At 38.6% G+C, this 25,403-nt stretch overlaps 1 protein-coding gene across 1 annotated transcript in view; it reads left to right on the top strand.

Moving 5' to 3' along the window:
- LOC127530597 (uncharacterized) overlaps positions 1–25,403 on the top strand; it is a 155,070-nt gene that overhangs the window by 35,002 nt on the left and 94,665 nt on the right. The gene's annotated exons all lie outside the window — the stretch shown is intronic.

Genomic DNA, 25,403 nt, shown 5'->3' with positions numbered 1-25,403 from the left:
TGGTTGGATGGATGCTGGTTGGATGGATGCTGGTTGGATTCTGGTTGGATGCTGGATGGATGGTTACTGGTTGGATTCTGGTTGGATGATGGATGGATGGATGCTGGTTGGATGGATGCTGGATGGATGGTTGCTGGTTGGATTCTGGTTGGATGATGGATGGATGCTGAGTACAGCACTTAACCCCGTGTCTGAACCACCATCAGTCCATTACTGTTCAGGAAATCTGCTGAATTATTCACTCACTTCCTCTGCAGGATGCAAAGAGTCACAAGAAAATCACAGCAAGAGTGTGTGTGTGTGTGTGTGTTTTGTTCATATTAATGGAGTGTGTGTTGTGGTGGTCCTGACCTACATCGGGTCGCTGCTTGTTCCAGATTCACCAACAGAAACAAACTCAGATGAAAGCCGTCACTCTGCTCTGACAGTAAATTAATAATCATTTAAACCGTTTATTCAGGAAACAAACAGAATTCAGAGTAGAAAATCCAGTGTTAACTAAGTCTTTAAAATGCGTTTTCACATCCCTGAAGTGACTGTAAAATAAATTCTATAAATAAAAATAATAAAATACGAAAATAGAAGCCGGTTAAATGCTAATTATTCAAAAATAGCTGTAAAATAATATCATGTCCTGATTTAAACGGCATCATTTTAGTGTCAGGCCTTCTAATTTACAGAAATACAGATTGTTGATGTGAATGTTGGGTACAGGTGTTTTTGTTTTTTGCAGTAAGTGTGGAAATGAGTATTTTATTCTGATCCAGTTTAACAAAGCAGGGAAACCTTTGAAATAACTTAGAAATGTTAAATATCAAAAATGAATCTGTAATCAAATAGTTTTTGCTGAATGCAGATATATTTAAAAATACACATTTTACATTTAAATGCTGTAAAATAGCAAAATACTATTTTTAAAATGCCTTTTTCTGTAGAGAATTATTTAGCTTCTTATTTAGCTGAATTAGTAGTTGGTTCAGTTGCTGATAGTCTGTATTTCAAGGAGGAAATATGAGTAAATCTGCACCTACAGGAACTTTCTGGACCATAATACCACCCTTTCTGTGTTTTTTTTTTCTTCTCATTTTTAAGGACCAAAAATGTGTCCTCTGCTGGAGCTGTTATAGTTTAGATCTGCTGGACACAACTGTCCTCACATAACATGAAGTCTCGTTGTTTGGAACATACTTCTGCCTCCTACCTCTGTTTGTGTTGTGTGGTTGTTGTTTGTCGACCAAACACAACAAACCAAATGTCAGATATGTCTTTCTGAAGTGGGTGGAACACGTTAGAGCACGTTAAAACACGTTAGAGCACGTTAGAGCACGTTAGAGCACGTTAGAGCACGTTAGAGCATGTTAAAACACGTTAGAGCACGTTAGAGCACGTTAAAACACGTTAGAGCACGTTAAAACACGTTAGAGCACGATAGAGCACGTTAGAGCACGTTAGAGCACGTTAAAACACGTTAGAGCACGTTAAAACACGTTAGAGCACGTTAGAGCACGTTAAAACACGTTAAAACACGTTAGAGCACGTTAAAACACGTTAAAGCACGTTAGAACACGTTAGAACACGTTAAAACGCTAGAACACGTTAAAACACCTTAGAGCACGTTAGAAAACATTAAAGCACGTTAGAACACGTTAGAACACATTAGAGCACGTTGAAACACGTTAGAGCACGTTAAAACACGTTAAAACACGTTAGAGCACGTTAGAGCACGTTAGAGCACGTTAGAGCACGTTAGAGCACGTTAGAGCACGTTAGAGCACGTTAAAACACGTTAGAGCACGTTAAAACACGTTAAAACACGTTAGAGCACGTTAGAGCACGTTAAAACACGTTAGAACACGTTAAAACATGCTAGAACACGTTACAACACGTTAAAACGCATTAGAACACGTTAAAACGCATTGGAACACGTTAAAACGCATTAGAACACGTTAAAACACGCTAGAACACGTTAAAACACGTTAGAGCACGTTAGAGCACGCTAGAACACGTTAGAGCACGTTAGAGCACGTTAGAGCACGTTAGAGCATGTTAAAACGCATTAGAACACGTTACAACACGTTAAAACGCATTAGAACACGTTAAAACACGTTAGAACACGCTAGAACACGTTAAAACATGTTAGAGCACGTTAGAGCACGTTAGAGCACGTGAAAACATGCAAGAACACGTCAGAGCACGTTAAAACATGCTAGAACACGTCAGAGCATGTTAAAACACGTTAGAACATGCTAGAACACGTTAAAACATGTTAGAACATGCTAGAACACGTTAAGACATGTTAGAACATGCTAGAACACGTTAAAACACGTTAGAGCACGTTAGAGCACGTTAGAGCACGTTAAAACACGTTAAAACATGCTAGAACACATCAGAGCATGTTAAAACACGTTAGAGCACGTTAGAGCACGTTAAAACACGTTACAACACTTTAAAACGCATTAGAAAATGTTAGAACACGCTAAAACATGCTAGAACACGTTAGAACACGTTAAAACGCGTTAAAACACGTTAGAACACGTTAGGACACGTTAAAACGCATTAGAACACGTTAGAACACGTTAAAACATGCTAGAACACGTTAGGACACGTTAAAACATGCTAGGACACGTTAGAGCATGTTAAAACACGTTAGAGCACGTTAGAGCACGTTAAAACACGTTACAACACTTTAAAACGCATTAGAAAATGTTAGAACACGTTAAAACATGCTAGAACACGTTAGAACACGTTAGAACACGTTAGAACACGTTAGAACACGTTAGAACACGTTAAAACGCGTTAAAACACGTTAGAACACGTTAGAGCACGTTAGGACACGTTAGGACACGTTAAAACGCATTAGAACACGTTAAAACACGTTAGGACACGTTAAAACGCATTAGAACACGTTAAAACACGTTAGAACACGTTAGAACACGTTAGAACACATTAAAACACGTTAGAACATGTTAAAACATGTTAAAACACGTTAAAACACGTTAGAACATGCTAGAACACGTTAGAACATGCTAGAACACGTTAGAACATGCTAGAACACGTTAAAACACGCTAGAACACGTTAGAACACGTTAAAAAATGCTAGAACATGATAGAACACGTTAAAACATGCAAGAACACGTTAAAACATGCTAGAACATGTTAGAGCATGTTAAAACACGTTAGAGCACGTTAAAACACGTTACAACAAGTTAAAACGCACTAGAACACGTTAAAACACATTAGAACACATTAAAACACGTTAAAACACGCTAGAACATGTTAAAACACGCTAGAACATGTTAAAACACGTTAGAGCACATTAAAACACGTTACAACACGTTACAACACATTAGAACACGTTAAAACATGTTAGAACACGTTAAAACACGTTAAAACATGCTAGAACACGTTAAAACACGTTAAAACATGCTAGAACATGTTAAAACACGTTGGAGCACGTTAAAAAACGTTAAAACACGTTAAAACGCATTAGAACACGTTAGAACATGCTAGAACATGTTAAAACATGCTAGAACATGTTAGAGCACGTTAAAACACGTTAGAGCACGTGAAAACACGCTAGAACACGTTAAAACGCACTAGAACACGTTAAAACACGTTAGAACACATTAAAGCACGTTAAAACATGCAAGAACACGTTAAAACATGCTAGAACATGTTAGAGCACGTTAAAACACGTTAGAGCACGTTAAAACACGTTACAACATGTTAAAACGCACTAGAACACGTTAAAACACGTTAGAACACATTAAAACACGTTAAAACACGCTAGAACATGTTAAAACATGTTAGAGCACATTAAAACACGTTACAACACGTTACAACACATTAGGACACGTTAAAACATGCTAGAACACGTTAAAACACGTTAAAACATGCTAGAACATGTTAAAACACGTTAGAGCACGTTAAAAAACGTTAAAACACGTTAAAACGCATTAGAACACGTTAGAACATGCTAGAACATGTTAAAACATGCTAGAACATGTTAGAGCACGTTAAAACACGTTAGAGCACGTTAAAACACGTTACAACATGTTAAAACGCACTAGAACACGTTAAAACACGTTAGAACACATTAAAACACGTTAAAACACGTTAAAACACGCTAGAACATGTTAAAACACGTTAGAGCACATTAAAACACGTTAGAACACGTTACAACACATTAGAACACGTTAAAACATGCTAGAACACGTTAAAACATGTTAGAACACGTTAAAACACGTTAAAACACGTTAGAGCACGTTAAAAAACGTTAAAACACGTTAAAACACATTAGAACACGTTAGAACATGCTAGAACACGTTAAAACATGCTAGAACACGTTAAAACACATTAGAGCACGTTAAAACACGCTAGAACACATTAGAGCACGTTAAAACACGTTAGAGCACGTTAAAACACATTAGAACACGTTAGAACACGTTAAAACATGCTAGAACATGTAAAAACACGTTAAAACACGCTAGAACACGTTAAAACTTGTTAGAACACGTTAGAGCACGTTAAATTCAATTCAATTTCAATTCAATTTTATTTATATAGCGTCAATTACAGTCAACTCGTCTCAAGACGCTTTACAGAACCCAAATGCCTGACCCCCAGAGCAAGCCCAAAGGAGACAGTGGCAAGGAAAAACACCCTTTTAACAGGGAAGAAACCTCGAGCAGAACCCGGCTCTATATAGGGGGGACCCATCTGCCTGCTGGCCGGGCGGGTTGAGAAGGACAGAAGAGGGCAAGGGGGAGGGATGGGAGAAGAGGGAGGGGTGGGAAAGCAAGGAAAACACAACACACATTTGGATACATGCATGACAGGATATGTGACACAGACAAAGTATAAGCTAACATTGAAAACTGACTCATAGTTTACTCTTATGATGTACGGCTCTGACATTAAACATACTCCATATATAGCTAGCAGTAAAATTCAAACAGTATGTAAGTTAGCATAACAGTATAGTGAAGGCAATGCAGAGTTGACTGGTGGAAAAAGGGAGTTGGAAGCAGAGGGCTGGAGGAAGGTCAGCAGCAGCATCCCACAGTGGACATGATGGAGACTGGACCAGCTGGTGGAACATCAACCGCAGATCTGAAGCATCCAGCTCTGGGACCAGGGACACTCGGAGAAATAGCACAGGGGGAAACAGAGTGAATGTACTGCAATAACGGTATACATATTAAATGTAAAGGTAGATAGAGAAGGGCTCAGTGCGTCAAGAAAGTCCCCCAGCAGCCTATAGGCCTATAGCAGCATGACTAGAGGCAGAACGAAGGGACGTCCAAGAGGGAGTCAGCTGTGCAATGAAGACACAAGCCGAACCCCTGTGGGTCACCCAGTCAGCCCCAACTATAAGATTTGTCAAAAAGGAACGTTTTAAGCCTGGTCTTAAAAATAGAGAGGGTGTCTGCCTCCCGAACCCAAACTGGGAGCAGGTTCCACAGGAGAGGAGCTGATAACTGAAGGCTCTGCCTCCCATTCTACTTTTAGAAATTCTAGGAACAACAAGTAAGCCTGCAGCTTGAGAGCGAAGAGTTCTACTAGGATAATAAGGTACTATCAGATCTTTAAGATATGATGGAGATTGGTTATTAAGAGCTTTATATGTCAGAAGAAGGATTTTAAATTCTATTCTGGATTTAACAGGAAGCCAGTGAAGAGAGGCAAGTATAGGGGAAATATGATCTCTTTTGCTAACTCCTGTCAGTACTCTCGCAGCAGCGTTTTGGATCAACTGTAGATGTTTAAGAGAGCTATTTGGACAACCCGATAATAAGGAATTGCAATAGTCAAGCCTGGAAGTAACAAAAGCATGAACTAATTTTTCTGCATCACTCTGAGACAGAATGTTCCTGATTTTTACAATATTACGCAGGTGAAAAAAGGAAGTCCTACAGACTTGCTTTATGTGTGAGTTAAAGGACATGTCCTGGTCAAAAATAACTCCAAGATTCCTCACAGTAGTACTGGAGGCCAATGTGATGCCATCCAGAGTAACTATTTGCTTTGAAAGCGAGTTTCTAAGATGTTTGGGGCCAAATACAATGACTTCAGTTTTGTCTGAATTTAGCAGTAGGAAGTTAAAAGTCATCCAGGTTTTAATGTCCTTAAGACAATCTTGCAGTCTAGCTAACTGATCAGTTTCATCTGGCTTCATAGATAAATACAATTGTGTGTCATCTGCATAACAATGGAAGTTAATACAATGCTTCCTAATAATATTGCCTAAAGGAAGCATGTATAATGTGAAAAGTATCGGTCCTAAGACAGAACCCTGAGGAACTCCATGATTAACTTTAGTATGCTCAGAAGAGTTATTGTTGACATGCACAAACTGGAACCTATCTGATAAGTAGGATTTAAACCAGTCCAGTGCTGTCCCTTTAATGCCAATTGAATGTTCTAGACGCTGTAATAAAATGTTGTGGTCGATTGTGTCAAACGCTGCACTAAGATCTAACAAAACAAGTATAGAGACTAGTCCATTATCTGATGCTATGAGAAGGTCATTAGTAACTTTCACTAGAGCTGTTTCTGTGCTATGATGCACACTGAAGCCTGACTGAAACATTTCAAACAAATTATTCCTTTGTAAGTGTTCACATAATTGATTTGCAACTGTTCTTTCCAGAATTTTAGAGAGAAATGGTAGGTTGGATATCGGTCTATAGTTAGCTAACACATCTGGATCTAAAGTGGGCTTTTTAAGCAAAGGTTTGATGACAGCAACCTTAAAAGCCTGTGGTACATAGCCTGTTACTAGAGAGAGATTAATCAGATCTAACATTGAAGAATTAATTAAAGGTAAAATCTCCTTGAAGAGTCTAGTTGGGATAGGATCTAAAAGACATGTTGATGGTTTGGATGTAGAAACTGTTGAAATTAGTTCAGAGAGACATATAGGAGTGAAGAATTCTAAAGATTCATCAGGTCTAACAGCCAATTCAAAAGCATCTGTGACATTTGTAGGAAGGGCCAGATTAATTTTATCTCTGATCATAACTATTTTATGTGTAAAGAAGCTCATGAAGTCGTTACTGGTTAAAGCTAAAGGAATACAAGGTTCAACAGAGCTCTGACTCTTTGTCAGCCTGGCTACAGTGCTAAAGAGAAACCTAGGGTTGTTCTTGTTCTCATCTATTAAAGATGAATAATAAGTTGTCCTGGCATTACGAAGAGCTTTTTTATAGATTACTAGACTATTTTTCCAAGCCACATACACTTCCTCTGAATTAGTGGAATACCACTTTCTTTCCAGCTTTCGGGATGCCTGCTTTAAAGTCCGCAGCTGGGAATTATACCAAGGAGCAAGTCTTCTCTGAGATATAACTTTCTTTTTTACAGGTGCAACACTATCAAGAGTTGTACGCAGTGAGGCTGAAGCAATATTAACATAATAATCCACTTCTGTGGGGGTAAAATAATAATAATTGCCTTCTGATTTATCAGTAAATGTTGCTGAAGTAAACAGAGAGGGTATTATTTCCTTAAATTTAGATACTGAATTGTCAGACAAACACCTACTGTAATGATATTTGTTCTCAGCTGCTAAACAATCCTTTACTTTAAATTGAAATGTTATCATAAAATGGTCAGAAAGAAGAGGGTTCTGGGGAAATACTGTTAACTCTTCAATTTCTATGCCATAAGTCAGGACAAGGTCAAGAGTGTGATTAAAACTATGAGTTGGTTTATTTACATGTTGAGTCTAATAATGAATTAAAAGCTGTTGTAAGGCTGTCGCTGTCTATGTCAACATGAATGTTAAAGTCACCCACAATAATAACTTTGTCTGAACTGAGCACTAATTCAGATAAAAAGTCTGAGAATTGAGATAAAAACTCAGAATAAGGAGCAGGAGGACGATATATAACAACAAATAAAACTGGTTTCTGAGCTTTCAAATTTGGATGAGAGAGACTAAGAGTGAGATTTTCAAATGAGCTGTAATCAGGTTTAGGCCTCTGGTTCAATTTTAAACTAGAATGGTAGATTGCTGCTACTCCTCCTCCTCGGCCTGTGATTCGAGGAATATGACAGTTAATATGACTAGGGGGAGTTGATTCGTTTAGGCTAACAAATTCTTCCTGCTGCAACCAGGTTTCAGTCAAACAGAACAAATCAATCTGGTGATCAGTTATCAACTCATTTACTAGCAGAGATTTAGACAAGAGAGATCTAATATTTAACAGACCACATTTAATTTTCCTGTCTCTGTGTTCTGTTGAAATAGTGGTATTAATTTTTATTAAATTTTTGTGGTTACTATTTCTTTTGTATATTTTTGATTTGTGTAATTTATTGAATTTTGGTGGTCGGGGGACAGACACAGTCTCAATAAAGTTAACTGAATTACTGGAGGGTGACAGCTGTGAGGAAACTGCAGAGAGGTGTGTAAGACTACAGCTCTGCATCCTGGTCTTAACTCTGGGTTGTCATGCTTTAGGAGTACTAATAAAATCAGCCATATTCCTAGAAATGAGAGCTGCACCAGCCAAAGTGGGATGGATGCCGTCTCTCCTAATCAGACCAGGTTTTCCCCAAAAAGAGCTCCAATTATCAATAAAGCCCACGTCGTTTGATGGACACCACATAGACAACCAGCGGCGAAACGACGACATGCGGCTAAACATGTCATCGCTGGTCAGATCAGGCAAGGGTCCAGAGAAAACTACAGAGTCCGACATGGTTTTGGCGAAAGTACACACCGATGCCACGCTAATTTTGGTGACCTCCGATTGGCGTAACCGGGTGTCGTTACCGCCGACGTGAATAACAATCTTACTATATTTACGATTATCTTTAGCCAGCAGTTTCAAATTTGCTTCTATGTCGCCCGCTCTGGCCCCTGGGAGGCATTTAACTATGGTCGCTGGTGTCGCTAGCTTCACGTTTCTGACTATGGAGCTGCCAATGATCAGAGTTGGTTTCTCAGCGGGTGTGTCGCTGAGCGGGGAAAAACGATTAGAAACATGAAGCGGTTTGTGGTGAGCCGGGACAGCAGGCTTGAGTTTAGGACTGTTTTTCCTATGAACTGTCACCCATCCACCCGGCTGTTCGGGCGCTGCTAAGGGACGGCTAACAGATGCTACACTAGCTAAGCTATTGCGGTCCGCACCGGCTAAGGGGGCCTGGCTAGCTGCTAGCGGGTTATTTTCCATGGTGCGGAGCCGCGATTCCAATTCGGAGAGCCTCGCCTCCAGAACTACAAAAAGGCTGCACTTATTACACATATTGTTATCACTAAAGGAGGCAGAGGAATAACTAAACATGTGGCACACTGAGCAGGAGAGGGAGAGAGAGGGAGAGGAAGAGGCAGAAGCAGAAGCCATGCTAACAACACGACACAGTGCTGAAACAGGAAATGACGCAATACGCTCACCGTAACGTCAGACGTCGCCGGACATAGGATCCCACGTTAAAACACGTTAGAGCACGTTAAAACACGCTAGAACACATTAAAACATGCTAGAACACGTTAGAACACGTTAAAACATGCTAGAACACGTTAAAACATGCTAGAACACATTAAAACACGTTAGAACACGTTAAAACATGTTAAAACACGTTAAAACACGCTAGAACATGCTAGAACACGTTAGAACATGCTAGAACACGTTAAAACACGTTAAAACATGCTAGAACACGTTAAAACATGCTAGAACACGTTAAAACACGTTAGAGCACGTTAAAACACGTTAGAGCACGTTAAAACACGTTAGAACATGTTAAAACTTATTAGAACACGTTAGAATACGTTAAAACATGCTAGAACACGTTAAAACACATTAAAACACGCTAGAACACGTTAAAAAGCGTTAGAGCACGTTAGAGCATGTTAAAACACGCTAGAACACGTTAAAACATGCTAGAACACGTTAGAACACGCTAGAACACGCTAGAACACGCTAGAACACGTTAAAACATGCTAGAACACATTAAAACACGTTAGAACACGTTAAAACATGCTAGAACATGTTAAAACATGTTAGAACACGTTAAAACACGTTAAAACATGCTAGAACACGTTAAAAAGCGTTAGAGCACGTTAGAGCATGTTAAAACACGCTAGAACACGTTAAAACATGCTAGAACACGTTAGAACACGCTAGAACACGCTAGAACACGCTAGAACACGTTAAAACATGCTAGAACACATTAAAACACGTTAGAACACGTTAAAACATGCTAGAACACGTTAAAACATGTTAGAACACGTTAAAACATGTTAGAACACGTTAAAACACGTTAAAACATGCTAGAACACGTTAAAACATGTTAGAACACGTTAAAACATGTTAGAACACGTTAAAACACGCTAGAACACGCTAGAACACGTTAAAACATGCTAGAACACATTAAAACACGTTAGAACACGTTAGAACACGCTAGAACACGCTAGAACACGCTAGAACACGTTAAAACATGCTAGAACACATTAAAACACGTTAGAACACGTTAAAACATGCTAGAACACGTTAAAACATGTTAGAACACGTTAAAACACGTTAAAACATGCTAGAACACGTTAAAACACGTTAGAGCACGTTAAAAAACGTTAAAACACGTTAAAACGCATTAGAACACGTTAGAACATGCTAGAACACGTTAAAACATGCTAGAACACGTTAAAACACATTAGAGCACGTTAAAACACGCTAGAACACATTAGAGCACGTTAAAACACGTTAGAGCACGTTAAAACACATTAGAACACGTTAGAACACGTTAAAACATGCTAGAACATGTAAAAACACGTTAAAACACGCTAGAACACGTTAAAACTTGTTAGAACACGTTAGAGCACGTTAAAACACGTTAGAGCACGTTAAAACACGCTAGAACACATTAAAACATGCTAGAACACGTTAGAACACGTTAAAACATGCTAGAACACGTTAAAACATGCTAGAACACATTAAAACACGTTAGAACACGTTAAAACATGTTAAAACACGTTAAAAAACGCTAGAACATGCTAGAACACGTTAGAACATGCTAGAACACGTTAAAACATGTTAAAACACGTTAAAACATGCTAGAACACGTTAAAACACGTTAGAGCACGTTAAAACACGTTAGAGCACGTTAAAACACGTTAGAACATGTTAAAACTTATTAGAACACGTTAGAATACGTTAAAACATGCTAGAACACGTTAAAACACATTAAAACACGCTAGAACACGTTAAAAAGCGTTAGAGCACGTTAGAACACGTTAAAACATGCTAGAACACGTTAGAACACGCTAGAACACGCTAGAACACGTTAGAACACGCTAGAACACGTTAGAACACGCTAGAACACGTTAAAACATGCTGGAACACATTAAAACACGTTAGAACACGTTAAAACACGTTAGAGCACGTTAAAACACGTTAGAACATGTTAAAACTTATTAGAACACGTTAGAACACGTTAAAACATGCTAGAACACGTTAAAACACATTAAAACACGCTAGAACACGTTAAAAAGCGTTAGAGCACGTTAAAACACGCTAGAACACGTTAAAAAGCGTTAGAGCACGTTAGAGCACGTTAGAGCACGTTAGAGCACGTTACAACATGTTAGAGCACGTTAAAACACGTTAAAACACGCTAAAACACGTTAAAACACGCTAAAACACGTTAAAACACGTTAAAACACGTTAAAACACATTAGAACACGTTAGAACATGTTAGAACACGTTAGAACACGTTAAAACACGCTAAAACACGTTAAAACACATTAGAACACGTTAGAACACGTTAGAACACGTTAGAACACGTTAGAACACGTTAAAACATACTAGAACAGCTGACTGGACTCCAGCAGCTGCAAAGCCAACCAACAAAAACACTAATTTGATGCACACAAATGGTAAATAAATGTTTTTCTTCGTTAAAGAGGACATGAAGGTAGTTGGTGTGAGAGAAGACAGGGTTAGATGGAGGCAATTGATTCGCTGTGGCGACCCCTGAAGGGAAAAGCCGAAAGGAAAAGAAGAAGAAGAAGAATTCCACCCATAATAACTTCCATGCAGATATCTGAGGGAGAACCAGTAAGAACCAGCTGGAAGGCTGAACTGGGAATGAAGGAATGAGTGGGAGTGAAGGATGAGTTCCAGGAGGTTTGTCATCCCAGCAGCAGAAACAGGAAGTGAGTTAAAACCTTCGTCTGACCCCTCAACCTCAGCAGGGAACATTCCCATCCTCCTGTCCTCTGGAGGTTTCATCCATTGAAACAGGTTTTAGATTCAGCCTCTCATAGCAGAAAGCATGTTTAATGTACGTAACTTTGCTGTATTTAATGAAGTTTTACCTTTGTACTATGAATATTATCAGTCACTGGCCTTTAAGTAGACAGTTTGGTTGAAATTTTCCAGATTTTAATTTATTTTTTAAACCACTACAACTTCCTAAAAACTGGAAATGGAGATACATTTTTAGGAATTGTCTAGAAGAAGGTTCTGGTATCAAATAAGATTTTTCATTTGCTTTAACTTGTTCTGACCAACCACCTGTCCAACATGCTGATGTGAGACTCTAAAGTTTACCCAAAATGTGCTTTTAGAAGTTTTTTAGATGAATTAGTAGAAAACAGAAACGCATCCAGGCTACCAATGACGGTTTCTGTGACTTCAAGTCTGAGATGTTAAACTGCTGCAGTTTTACTGTCAAACTTGTGATATTTCCCAGAATATTGACGCTTATAGTTGGTTTTAGAGAAAATGAACAAAAAACAGAACTAGTCTTTAGGTTGTGGCACCTGGATGGACGTAAGACTGGTTTGGCTGCAGTTTTTAACACAACTTAAATGTGGGGTTTTTTTCTAAATAAATTTATTTTTTGCCCCTGCGTTTGGGGTCATTCAGACAATTCCATGTTTTCCACTCCCACTTTTATCCATGTGCTCACATAACTGAACAAGGATTTTCTAATCATCAATGAGCCTTTCAGCACCATTAGCTAACACAATGTAGCATTAGAACACAGGAGTGATGGTTGCTGGAAATGTTCCTCTGTACCCCTATGGAGATATTCCATTAAAAATCAGCTGTTTACAGCTACAATAGTCATTTACCACCTCAACTATGTCTACACTGGATTTATCACTCATTTCAGGCTATTTTCACTGAAAAAAGCTTTTCTTTCAACAATAAGGACATTTCTAAGTGATGCTCTGTCCTATCTGACAGAACATTTTGTGTAAGCCTTGAGGATTTTGAATCCTCCCCTGTTTCCTTGTCATGTGGGATCCCACAGGGCTCAATCTTAGGACCCTTGCTGTTCTCTTTGTACTTACTTCCTCTGGGATCCATTCTTATCTCCTTCCATTGCTATGCTGATGACACTCAGATTTATGTTCCTTTAAAGCGGAAGGATGCTTTCTCTGTTAAACCCCTCCTGGTGTGTCTCGATGACATTAAAGCTTGGATGGCTTCAAATTTCTTACATTTTAATGAGAAGAAAACAGAAGTGATAAAGTTTGGGTCCAGTGGATCCTGAGAGTCCTTCTGTGGTGACTTGAGCCCTTTGTCAGCTTATGTGAAGCCCACAGTTACAGCTCTTGGCTTTATAATGGACAAGGATTTTAAAATGGACAGTCAAATTCGTTCAGTCGTGAAATCTAGTTTTTTTTCATTTAAGGCAGTTGGCCAAGGTGAAATGTTTCCAGTAGTCCATGCTTTTATTTCGTCCCAGCTGGGAGCCTGCCCTCATAGAAAAAACAACCACATAGGTCATCTGTGCACGGCCGTATTATGACCCAGTGTTACGTTTTGATGTTAAGCGACCTCTAGCAGTTGAGTAAATATCAACACTGTGTCTCAGCTGAAACGTCACCATGAACAAACTTTTACCTAACACTATCCCTAACCCTAACCCTAACCCCGTGTTGCGAAAGTGAGGGAAAGCCGTTTCGTGAGTTAAATCCCGTAATGCGTTCCTGTCTCCCGTAGGGGCGCTAACATAAATACGCTCTCACGGGTCGTATTCCGGGGCCCGTTACATACTACCTGTGTGGTCGTATGAGTTTGAGGACTTGTTGCCGGCTGGACTACTGTAACGCTCTTCATGTTGGAGTCAGCCAGTCTTCTGTCACGTCTCCAGCTGGTCCAAAATGCTGCTGAATGCCTTCTACATGGAGCACAGAAAACAGAACACATCACCTCTTCTGGCCTCTCTCCACTGGCTTCCTGTGCACTTTAGAGTTCAATTTAAATTGGTTGCACCAATTCTATGGAACAAGTTGCCCTTGCCCCTTAGACATGCCCCTTCTCTGTCCATTTTTAAGACCCATCTTAAAATGCACTTTTATTTTCTGGCTTTCAATGCAGGATGAGACACTGATTTTATTTGTTTTAGTGCCTATGTTGTGTTTTTCGGTTTTTATTTGTTTCTTAGTGACTTTTATTTTGTGATTCTATTTGTTTTTAGTGCATCGATATTGTATTTGCTTTTAGTGCTAATTTTGTTTTCCTTGCTCTGTGTTCATCTATGTACAGTACTTTGGGCCAACTGGTGCTTGGTAAAAGTGTTTTTATATCTTTAAAGCTGGATTGGACCCTAAACTTTTGATCAGTCTGTACAAAGTCACAAATACAACTCATTTATAATTATTACACTATTTAAATGTTTCTTGGATTAGTGCATATTTTACGCTGTCTGCTTTTTCAGCTCATGTTTTTCGGACATATTTTCGTACTTATGTTTAGTTTTTTTGTACTGCTGGCATTTCTGAGACTTTGAATTGGAATAAATTTAACCAAGCGCTGACAATTTTTACAGTATTTCTGATTCTTTAGCGTAAACTCTGAGCGGTAGGTTTTCCTCTGCAACTGTCTGAGTCAACATCAGGTGAATAATCTGAACTGTCTTCTGGAGCTGGTCTTTGGCTCTTCGCTGAGGTTTCTTGGACGGTGGGAGGCTGTTCTGGTTCCACCTCGGCCTCTAACCTTCCTTCATTTACATCCAAAGCCAGCCTCAGATCAGACTTGGTTGGACAGCGTGTCTCCGTAGATATCCCTGAATAGTCCCAGCGGTGACTGACGGCTGCATGGACCTTTGATGGACAGCAGGTTTTGTCTCTGAGGGGCCGTGAGTCAGACTCCCATGGTGCACTGGGGCAGGCTCTATAGGAACAAGAAGAGATGGAACACGCTGTGGAGGAAGGAGGTCAGAGATCTCCTCACCTCGCCTTTACCAGAGGTCAGAGGTCAGGAAAGGAAGTGGCTTCAGCCTGGAGCATCACAGAGGTTCTTCTAGTAGATGAAGATGCTTCTCATTAGGGATCGACTGATGTGGATCTTTAAGGGCCCATGGAGATTATTGGTGATCAAGAAAAACCAATAACCCATACTTGGAACTGATTCACATTTAATGTAGTGTTTTAGCAGAGAACCTGACATTCATAACCAGAGTTCTTTATTAGTAATAGCGACGAGAACTGAAGCTGTAGAATAGAAACAGGAGTCATTAAATCATCTCCTGTTTATGTGGGATCAGTTTATCTGCTGCTCTTCCACAGTTTTATCTTTTTTATTGTCCGTTAAGGTCCACATCTTGAAGTTTTATTATTTTCCAGCTTGTCTACCATTTATCATAGCTGCTAGCTGTTAGCTTAGCATTAGCCACTGAGAGAGATGTTAATTTCCTGGTTTGTGTTTTTATGTTCAGTTTTTTCTGCCTTAGACGTTCTGAGACCTCAGAGGGAGAGGAGGCTGAATCAGAGCTGAGGTGAACATTTAGTTTATCAGTAATCATCCAGTAAAAATCCTGCTGCCAATAATCAGATAAATGCCAAATATCAGCCACGATAATCGATCTATCCCTGCTTTTTATTCCACCATAAGTTCGTAGATGAATCGCATCCAAACTGCAAACAGAGACGCATGTTTACACGTTAAACTGCAACGTCTGTGGGCTCAGTTTTCCTCAAACGTTGAATTATCGCCATAGTTTGAGGTGTTTTTATCTGATGAACTCCTCGTTTTCCTGTAAACCAGCCAGGTGCAGCCTGGTGCTCTGACATCTGCTGAAACCAGCGTGGTTTGGTCACATTTAGATTTATGAGCTGAAAATACGGTTCTAAATGAGACTGAAGTGAAAACAACGAAGCCACATTCAGCTCAGACATCTGGACAAACCCAGCATGGTCGACAGCTTTTAGATCCACAAAATAAGGGAACAAACTGGACTAAACCGGAATGAAGCTCGACACAGACATGCTGGTAACCTGCAAGATGTTAGAAGTTTTACGGCGTTTGTTAGATATTATCATGTCTGATAGGGTTCTTCTGCAGCATTAATATCTTATTAAATCATTACAGAATGTGGCTCTTATCCTCTATGACCAGACAGAAGGTTTGAAAGGTGTTACCTTCTGTTTTTTTTTAATCAGTAAGAAACAGAAACAACTCATCAGTTATCCAGAAACTGATCATCTGAGACGGTTAAGAAATGGAGCGACAGTTAAAAACAAAAATAAAACAGAGAGTTTAACAGCTGCAGGCGGTATTTGCCAAGGCTGTTGTTAAACTGTGCAAAATTTTAACATTTTTCTTACTTTGAGACTCATTTGTTTGTCAGAAAACTCCCGTTTACATCTAATCAGCTGATAAACGAGTTATTAGGAAGGAGTTCCTGCATTAAATGTCAGAAAAGAGCCTGGACTGCAGCGCATTTTATTCAAACATGACTGAGTTTTGGGGTTTTTGCTGTTCAAACCCTTTCCTCCAGTGCTCTGTTGAACTCTGTAGCTTCCATGTTTATCTGCTGCCACTAAAATCATCCATATTAATGCAAATAATCCTTGTTTTTTTGAGTCCTTATCAAAGTCCAAGTCCTTCATGGGGCAACAGAACATGGAGAATAAAAACCAACAGAGAAAGGTAAAAACGTTAAAGAAACAAATGAAATATGTCCTCTAAGAGTAATTATGCTGCTATGGAAGCTCCTCATCAGAGGGTGAACAGAGGGGGGATGGAACGGTTATCGTGGCTGATATTTGGCATTTTTCTGATTATTGGTGTTTTAATTGATAAATTAAGGTCCGCTCTCTTTGTCTGTGTCACTCTGAGGTCGAAAGTTAAAAAACAAAACTCAAACACAAATTGTCGCTTCTCTCACTGTGGCTAATGCTAAGCTAACGGGATGAACCTGAAACAGTCTGGAAAACAATAAGTAATAAAGCCTTAAGATCTGATCTTTAGTGGGAAATAAATGTGATAGAACAGATAAATAATAAAACAATGAGTCACTCCTATTTCCTTTTTAGTCACGTTTATTAATGAAGAGTCCTGGTTCTGAATGCCAGGTTCTCTGCTGGTAAAACATCATATTTAATGTTTATCGGTTCCAGATGTCGGTTATCAGCCTTTCCTGATCACCAATAATCAGTATCGACCAATAAACCAAACGGATCCATCGGTCGTTCCTGGGTGTCGGTTTACCTGCAGCAGGTGAACAAAAAGAGCAGAATTCTGAAGTTTACGGAGAATGGAAGCAGCGACCGTGTGAAGGCTCTCAGTGGTTTACTGGTGGAACGTTCCTGCATTATTCATTTCCTCTCTCACACTTTTATCTCTGAGTGTTGGTTTGTGGATTTTATTCAGACGGGAAGGAAACTGGACCAGAAACGTTTTTCATTTTCTCTGCACATGTAAACACACACATGGAAATACTCCTCTGGTCTTTTTGTGTCTCTTTCACGCACACACACACACACACACACACACACACACACACACACACACACACACACACACACGTGTGTATTCAGTGCTGTGGGAGGCCATTAGTGTGACCATCCTCATTACTTATTTATGGAGCAGACTAAAAACTAAAGTGAGGGGATGGAGATATCTAACCGGGTTCCTCTTCACACTCCATCTCTGAAAAAAAAAAAGGAAAACACACAAATATGCATTTCTAACCCTGGTGTCATTCTGCGCGTCCCGTTTTAAAGTCTGATAATCTGATGTCCACATTTTCAACATTTTTGGGAATTTTTTTTCATTTTTTGGTGGAAAAAAGGAAATGTTTAAAAAAAGTTTCTTCAGAACATTCACATAAAAAAACAAAATCCAGTGAATTTCGCTGGATTTTGTTTGATTTTTTTTTTAATGTTCTTAAAGAAAATATTGGAAGTTTTACTGATAAATATGGAATCACTTTAGATATTTTTACTAATGTTCTGGGAAATTGTTTTCATTTTTTGAAAATATTTACAAGAATTTTTTTTGCCAAATTTGAGGATTAAAAAAAAGGAAACTAATTATTGGAATTTTCTTCCTGAAGGTTTTGCAAATTTTCAGAAATTTGGGGATTTTTTTGCAGACAAAAACTATTTTTTGGTGCCTGTAAACGAAGACAACAGGAGGATTAAGAAAAAAAAGATTTCTGCACATATTCAGACAAAAGTTCTTGTGGCAGAAATTGCTCAGAAAAGTGAACTGACGAGAAATTCAGTGTCTGAAAAAGGGAAAGCAATGAAAGTATGAAGTGTGACATGATGCAGTAACTGATTTAATAATATCACATAAAGATCAGTTCATTACATGCACAGAGGTGTACATCAGTGTGTTTTACACAGGAAATTAAAATATATCCTCTGAAAAATAGCATTAAATTAAATATTGGTTGTTACCATGACAACGCTGGACATGAAATGTTTTGATTATAATTCAGATTTTGGGCACAAAAATCAAATGTTTTTGAGGTGAAATGAGCTGAAAAATGTGTTCGTGGTGCAGATCAAGTATTCCAAAACTTTCTTGGTGACAAACTGTCAGAAATTATTTTATCCTTTAATAAATGTCGACAAAAAGCTGCTAATTTTCTCAAATAATCAAGAATGATCAAATATTCAGATTAATTTTCTGATTATTCATAATATTTTGTAATTTACTGACTGATTAAAAGCGTTGAGGGATCAATGTTGAAAAGTGTTTTAATTTATTAAACACATTATAAATATAAATCAAAAAGGTATTAGTGTTCTGAATTTACAGAAAAAACGAGTATCGATCTAATAATCCAACCTTCTGGTTTGATAATAATGGATATTTATATTTAAACCCCTGATAAAGAACACCACTTTATGGTTTTAATGGGACACATTTTTCATTTTCCAAACAGTCAATCTTTTTAATTTGTGACAATTTCTACAGAAATTATGTTCAACCAACAAACTACAGAGTTTTTAAACGATTTAAATCATCCAGGGTGTTCAGGAGGACTGAATGCAAGGTGAAGAAAAATGAAGACATCAATTTAAAGTATGTAAGCTTAAAATTAGTTTAATTTTATTTTAAATGACTAATAATATCCAATAACATCAGATAAAGGTATTAGTTTGCATATTAAGCTTAAATAAATGGATCAAAAAAGGAAAAAAGTCTCTGATTTTGTTTATAAATGGTGATTTTTTTTTAAAAAATTTAAAGGAAGGACTTTTTACCGTCTAGAAAAATATCAGACTTTAAACAATTAATTTTCTGATTTTTCCTGTTTCACATTAACCTTTAAAAAAACAAACTAAAAATAATGTTCACAACATCTGTCTTTAAAATAAAATTCTTCTATTTTCTCGTTACATTTAATTTATGTGCTGTTAACTTCAGAAAAATGTATATTAAAGATGAAAAATAACTTTTTCAGCTTTTATTTCACAATTCACAAGTTGAGTTAAAATAAAACACAAATAATCTTCACAATTTTTTAAAGTATTAATTTGCATGTTGCTGAAATAAATAGAAAGATAATTAGATGCATAAATAAATGGGCCAACACTGTAAATAACCTCCACATCAAATGCCTATTTTACTATTTTTCCAGGTAGTAATTAGTTCTTTTTACGGTGTGTGGCTGTGAAATTAGTTTTACTGTATTTAAATCCAAATTATTGTGCGTTTTTTGTACAGTATTTTTAGCAGTTTTCTCACATCATTGCTGCCAGATTTACACTTTTCTTCACTGATTATTATTTCTTTATTACATTTTTTCTTGTATTCTAAAAAGTCCTAAAAGTAGTCGAATTGGCCACTAATTGAGCTTTATTGTTTTTTTATTGTTTTTTTTATTTTGCAAAAAAAATAAGCCAGAGAAAGCCAAATATTGACGACATTTCAGATCACTGTGAACACGGCTTCATCCACTGAAAAATGAAATCATTACAGTCCTCATTAAATCAGTCAAAGCACACGTCGTTCTGTTTGGAAACTCCTTTTATTGGTTCGTCTTTAGCCAGGAGGGCAGCATCAGCCACATCACACCGAGAAAACAAACAAACAAACAACAACAACATCTCCTCTGAAGGCTGTAAAATAAATGCTGTGGTTATTGTTCCCGTTGAAATAAACCCCTGAAGCAGCAGAGGAACACAAGGTGTGACACAGAATATACTCCTTTTAGATAGATTTCTATATATATTTGTTCCATATACTCTCCATAGATTCTTTTACAACATGTAAGATGCCAATTTGTACCAAAAGCGATGCTTGCTGAGACACGAGAGGAGAAGTTTGGTTCTAGCGGCAGGCGGCGAGCGTTCAGTCGGTCCAGAAGGAGAAACCGTGAAACGAAGTCTGATTGTCTGATTGTACGTCCAGATGCACACAGCAGCAGGAAAAACAAGAAGATGACCTCCAGCAGCAACGACTGGAGGCTAGAGAGGAAATAATCCAGCAAGAAGGTCTGAAAAAGTCAGAATAGAACAATCTAATCTAGAATCTAAAGCAGTCGTTCATTTTCTTCAGTCACTATGATATATAATTTTTTAAAATTTATTTACTGAAGCCAAACGCTACTTTTACTGTCAGCAAACTTTAACTTCACCGAGAAATGAATTCACCAAAATGTCAAAAAAAAATCTGAAAAATTCACAGATTTTTGTAGAATTCTGATTATTGTTTATTTTTCTTCAATCTTCTTCTCAGGCCAGTAAGCTTTCTGATCCGTTCTACCAATAAATTAATTCACCAAAATAATAAAAAACACATTTTAAAATCATAATAGCTGTCCTTCATTTTTCCTAAGTATTGCTAATAAATTCATTTTTTATTAAATGTTTTTTGTTAAATTCGTATTATTTCTGAACTTTTTAACATTTTGAATATTTAAAATAAAACTTAATTTAAATATTTTTGGTAAATTATCAAGCTTTAGCAAAGATTCATCTGGCATTTAATTTACTACTTCTCCAAAATAACAGAAGAAATTTCTGCTAATTTATTTTTAAAGAATCTGTACACTTTTAAAATAAAGATATGAAGCTCTTGAAATCACAATATTTTGAAAAAAAACTTCTTAGAATAAATTTTATTTTCCATTAAATGCACTGATGCCATAACAAGCGTTCTAATCAACTTTAACAAGAAATTAATTCACCAAAATGTCCAAAAAAAAGAAAAATTCAGTCACATTGGATGTGCTTCATTTTCAATCAGTCTTAAGATAAATTCTGTTTTTATTAAATACCTTCCCTCTGCCTGTGTGCATCTGTCCTACAGTAAATTACTGCAAACTGAGAGGATCTGAGTGGACAGGAGTCAGAAATGAACAGAATTAATCCTCAACATGTGCAGCACTTTGCTCCATTCAGGTAGAAATAAACGTTCCTCAGGTGATCTCCACCAACATCTGAGGAGTGAACGTCTGAAGCCGAGTCCTCACTGATGCCTTCAAATCTGGAATAATCCAACACTTTATCTGCTGTTTAACTGCTGCTTTAAACCGGTTTAACCGCTGCTTTAAACCGGTTTAACCGCTGCTTTAAACCGGTTTAACCGCTGCTTTAAACCGGTTTAACCGCTGCTTTAAACCGGTTTAACCGCTGCTTTTAACCGGTTTAACCGCTGCTTTAAAACCGGTTTAACCGCTGCTTTTAACCGGTTTAACCGCTGCTTTAAACCGGTTTAACCGCTGCTTTAAACCGGTTAAAAGCAGCGGTTAAACCGGTTTAACCGCTGCTTTTAACCGGTTTAACCGCTGCTTTTAACCGGTTTAACCGCTGCTTTAAACCGGTTTAACCGCTGCTTTAAACCGGTTTAACCGCTGCTTTAAACCGGTTTAGCCGCTGCTTTAAACCGGTTTAACCGCTGCTTTTAACCGGTTTAACCGCTGCTTTAAACCGGTTTAGCCGCTGCTTTAAACCGGTTTAGCCGCTGCTTTAAACCGGTTTAACCGCTGCTTTAAACCGGTTTAACCGCTGCTTTAAACCGGTTTAACCGCTGCTTTAAACCGGTTTAACCGCTGCTTTAAACCGGTTTAACCGCTGCTTTAAACCGGTTTAACCGCTGCTTTAAACCGGTTTAACCGCTGCTTTAAACCGCTGCTTTAAACCGGTGCTTTAAACCGGTTTAGCCGCTGCTTTAAACTGGTTTAACCGCTGCTTTAAACCGGTTTAACCGCTGCTTTAAACCGGTTTAACCGCTGCTTTAAACCGGTTTAACCGCTGCTTTAAACCGGTTTAACCGCTGCTTTTAACCGGTTTAACCGCTGCTTTAAACCGGTTTAGCCGCTGCTTTTAACCGGTTTAACTGTACCGTTGAAGCGTTGCCATGCTGAGCTGCATACATGAGAGAATCTGCTGAGAATCACCAGTTGGACATTTAAAGCGTTTTCTGTCTCTGTTGGTTGAAAACGTTCAGATCAAATGTCAGGAAACGTTCCAGATTCATTGGCGTTAACGTGGACAGGTAAACGGGTGTCATTTACAGCGGTTTGCAGTGACTTATTGTTTTGGTTGTCAATCCTCCTGAGAGTAAAAATAAAGTCGCAGGTAAAAGTGGAAAAAGTTCAACGTCAAAACAAAAAAAAAACTAAAGAAACTGAGTGTGTCCTCCTCAGTTATCAACCCGTTTATCAGAGTAGAACCAGAACATTTAGAGCAGCATTCATTCATTTGGAAAATAATGTTCAAAAAGAAAAAAGGATGAACTTTTCCTCCACAGTCAAACAATTTAAATCCTCCAGTCCTGTTTAAAATGTGTGCTGCTTGTTGTCTGATCACATCTAAAGGAAGAAATCGTCACCTCTTTATTAGAAATCTGCATAAATAACGTCATCTTCATTTGATCTGAGCATTGAGGACAACGCTGCACATATTCAGTTTCTCTTTGATTTATCAGCATTTCTGAGGCTGAACTTCAATAAATGTTCAGAACCGTCCCTGCAGAACGTCTTTTTGCCGATGGAGAAGTTTCTACTTGGAGATTTTGAGTGAACTTTGTTTTGTTGCTGATTATTTAAACCTCGGAGAGAACAACAAGAATGGTTCTAGTCTTCTCCATCAACGACTTAAAATTCACTGAACAGTAAAACAACAAACTGAGCCAGTTAGAAGTGGAGTTAAATCAGCCAACTGCTTGCTGTTGGGGTACTTTTGGTGCCCTGAATGGGGCTGACTGTGTTCAGATTTCTGCATTAGAGTTAGATAAACGAAAAAGACAAATCCTGCCAACTCAAAGTTGCTGTGGGATGATCCAACAAGCTCAACCAGCCTTTTTATTTTAGTGTGGAACGAGGAACTGTTTGAAAAATCCTCGTTTTGTCTTCAGAGCAGAAAATCATGTAGAAGCTAAACTTCAACGCTGGAGATGTTTTAGGTCGCCCCAAAAGTTCCTGAATTTATCGCCAGTGGACAGTAGATGTTTGGAAGTTTGCTGTAACTGAAAAGAAGAAACAAAGAATGAAAACAGAGGCGGAGTTAACGGCCCGTATCCATGTAAAAAAATATATCAAAGCAACATTTAACAGAAAAGTCCATAAACACACACACACACACACACACACACACACACACACACCTCAGATGTTGTTTCATTCAGCATTAGATCCTCCAGTCCAGAAATAATAAAAAAAAGGTCGTGCACACTTGTTGCATTTTTTTGAATAAAAGTTGTTTTTTTTTTTGCCTGATCTCATCTGCCTGACGTCACGGCAACATCCTCCCTCCATCCCTCCATCACCCCTCCATCACCCCTCCATCATCCCTCCATCACCCCTCCCTCTATCATCCCTCCATCACCCCTTCATCACCCCTCCCTCCATCCCTCCATCACCCCTCCATCATCCCTCCATCACCCCTCCATCTCCCTCCATCCTTGTCTGGCCCATTAAGAGCTATCATGGAGCTAATTGCTTGTTTGATCAACTCTCTGTGGACCTGGAGGCTGGAAGCTTTTAGCCGTCTGAGCTTAAGAGGAGAAACGATGGAGGCAGGAAGGGAATAATACGCCCTGTGTCAGCGAAAGCTTTTCTCTCGCTCAGTTTTTTTTTGATAATCTTCTTTATTGTGCCGATTACAAAAGAGAGAAACTTTATGTTGAGAGAAGCTCAGGTTTGACTGATGGGAGCTGATGATCAGGGATGGACCAATATTTGACTTTTTTTCTGTTTTTTGGTGAATTATTGAGCGATTGATAGATTAATGCTCTACTTCAGGTCTGATGTCACTCTGTGGTCTCACAAACGTCTCTAAAGCAGCAAAAACTGAACAAGAAACACAAACCAGGAGGTTAGCTACTAGTGGCTAATGCAGTGCTAACGGCTAGCAGCTAAATAAAAAGACAGCCACAGATAAACCTGAAACCATCTCCAGAGTCATGGTTAATAAACACATTAAATGCTGCAGAACAGAAGAGATTTGAGGATTTTAAAACGTTCTTTGTGCTGCTTTGAGCTACAAGCTGTTCCATGGACTCACCACCACCACGTCTGACTTTATTAACAGAAGGTCTCACAGCCGTCTGAGGACCAGGACCTCCTCTAGACCGGACTGGGAGGTCCCACAGAAACCCAGCCTCTTTCTGTGAAGACCAGTCAGATCTGAACGGGTATCCCACCATAGAAACCTTCAAAACTCACATTAAACAGCTGGAAGTCGACCAGTCTGGTGACCTTCAGCTTCTTTGTGTACCTTTTGTAACATCCACTTATTTTTACTTATTCTCCTTTTATTGTGACTGATTGTCCTGCAGATGTAAACTATCGCTGTCGCTATAATCGGGCATATTTCTGTCTATTGCTGCCTAACCAGATGTTCATGAATGTGCCCTGTCCCTATCAAATGAATGAATGAATAAATGGTGCTTTAAGGTCTTTAGTGGGAAATAAAACCGTGAAACATGAATTAAACAGAAGAGCTGCACAAAGATTTCTATCAACACCTGTTAAACATTATCGGTTCCAAATGTTAGTTATCGGCCCTGAAAAGCCGCCTCAGTCGATCCCTGGAGTGGATGAGGTGAAGATGAGGATGGAGGAGGATGGAGGAGGATGGAGGAGGATGTTGGCGACAGACTGACTTGGGGAGGAAACCTGACCAGACCCTCAGAGCTCCACTGAAGCAGCGCTGCTAAAAATAACGGAGCTGGAGGCTTCTTCTGCTGACAGAATGA

The sequence above is a fragment of the Acanthochromis polyacanthus genome, chromosome 17, assembly GCF_021347895.1.
Source record: "Acanthochromis polyacanthus isolate Apoly-LR-REF ecotype Palm Island chromosome 17, KAUST_Apoly_ChrSc, whole genome shotgun sequence".
Lineage (NCBI taxonomy): Eukaryota > Metazoa > Chordata > Actinopteri > Pomacentridae > Acanthochromis > Acanthochromis polyacanthus.
Note: the sequence above shows the minus strand (reverse complement) of the source record. Positions and strands in the feature narration are given on the sequence as shown.